We start from the raw sequence: 1,542 nt of genomic DNA, 5'->3' as shown, positions 1-1,542 counted from the left end.
GAGCAGCTTTCTAACTGGGGAACATTGAGTGAGTGGTTAATTGACTCTAAGATTTCTCCACTATAAATTAGTTGTAATGATACCTGATTTGCAGAGTTTCTATGAAATATAAATAATTTCTTTGCAAAGCTGTGGGCATTTCTTTGCAAAGTCATTCTCACGTCATGGTTACTCACATGGAACATATTATTAATATAGTAAAAACTGTGGTTGACTATTCAGTTTTTATTGGTTTTAAAATACATACTTGATCCACTGCAGTGGAAGAAACAGTTGTTTTCATTATTTGAAATTTGTGCAACAGCACTGTAGATATTACTATTAGAGATGACACATTGCTAACTTCACCTAAGTATTATATTTCTGCTGCTTCTGTACAGGCAGCATTTAGCATGAGGATTATAGCATGGTAGTCTTCTCTGCTTCCTGTGTGTGGAATTTAGTTAGTTGATTCTCATAAACCAGGTTTCAGGGATCCTGCAGCCCCTGGGGGGAAGGTCCAGTGATTAGGAGCTGAGCAGTAATGCCTGTTAGCTTGCCAAGGGTGCAGAAGTAAGGAATATTGGGCACGGAGCACCCAGAAGTCTGGTATACAGTATTAGTCAGTGTTTTCTTGGATTTGAGACAGAGTGTATATTCTTAAGGTTGAAGGTATTGCCTGGAACTTTTTATGCTTTTCATTATCACGGGCAAATTGATTTCAATATTAGCTAAGCTTTTAGAGTTTAGTTAACTTACTTGCAAAATGGGACTATTAACTGTTTTGTTTTAAAAAAGGCCAACAAGAACCAAAGCATAGTTTCTAGCTCTACACAGGGTAAGATTGCTCCACTTGCTTACAAGATCGGCGTGTGTTTGCTTGGGTGTCTTGGGTGTATGCATGTGCATGTGTGGGTATTGTGTGTGTGTGTGTGTGTGTGTGTGTGTGTGTGTGTGTTTTGGGGGGAATGGTAACTCATAATGTGCTGCAGCATCCAAGCTCATGAGTGTGCAAATTGTGGGGAGATCTAAATTATGATGTCTTTTTTCTCCTGCCTCAGTGGTAACTTCTCAATAGTCTGCCTTTCTTCATGAATGGACAAAGAAAGAAGAGCTGCTGAGTTACAGAAAAACATGACACAGGTAGGTAAGAGCTAATAATTCTCCAAAAGAATATTCCCATTTCACCAGCTCATCGGTCTGATTGTTAGAGCAGGGATTAGCAACCTGTTTCTTTGTTGGGCCACATAGTATGTTAGGCTTTGAAGGCCTGAGTTTCTGTTGGAACTCAACTCTGTCACTGTAGTGTGATAGCAGCCATAGACATCATATAAACATGTTTGATTGTGTTCCAGTAAAACTTTACTTACACAAACAGGTGGTAGACTGGATTTAGCAGTGGCCTAGAGTCTAAGAAAATATGGCCACCTGGGGGCCTGGGTTGAAAAGTTGTGCTTTCTGCAGGCTTCTGGGCCTCTCAGGTTTATGAAAAAAAGGAGAGCTCCTTTTCTCTCAGTGCATTTTTAAAATTTTTTAAAATATATTTTTATTAATTTCAGAGAG

The 1,542-nt window shown here is 39.2% G+C and overlaps 1 long non-coding RNA gene across 1 annotated transcript in view; it reads left to right on the top strand.

The window, feature by feature from the left end:
• LOC106723903 overlaps positions 1–1,079 on the top strand; it is a 3,349-nt gene extending 2,270 nt beyond the window's left edge. Inside the window, exon 2 of the long non-coding RNA XR_001359645.1 lies at positions 1,041–1,079. This is a non-coding gene — a long non-coding RNA (uncharacterized LOC106723903). The remainder of the gene's footprint in view (positions 1–1,040) is intronic.
• The last annotated feature ends 463 nt before the right edge of the window (positions 1,080–1,542 follow it).

The sequence above is a fragment of the Myotis brandtii genome, unplaced genomic scaffold (genome assembly GCF_000412655.1).
Source record: "Myotis brandtii unplaced genomic scaffold, ASM41265v1 scaffold673, whole genome shotgun sequence".
Lineage (NCBI taxonomy): Eukaryota > Metazoa > Chordata > Mammalia > Chiroptera > Vespertilionidae > Myotis > Myotis brandtii.
This window is presented reverse-complemented; position numbering and strand designations above follow the sequence as displayed.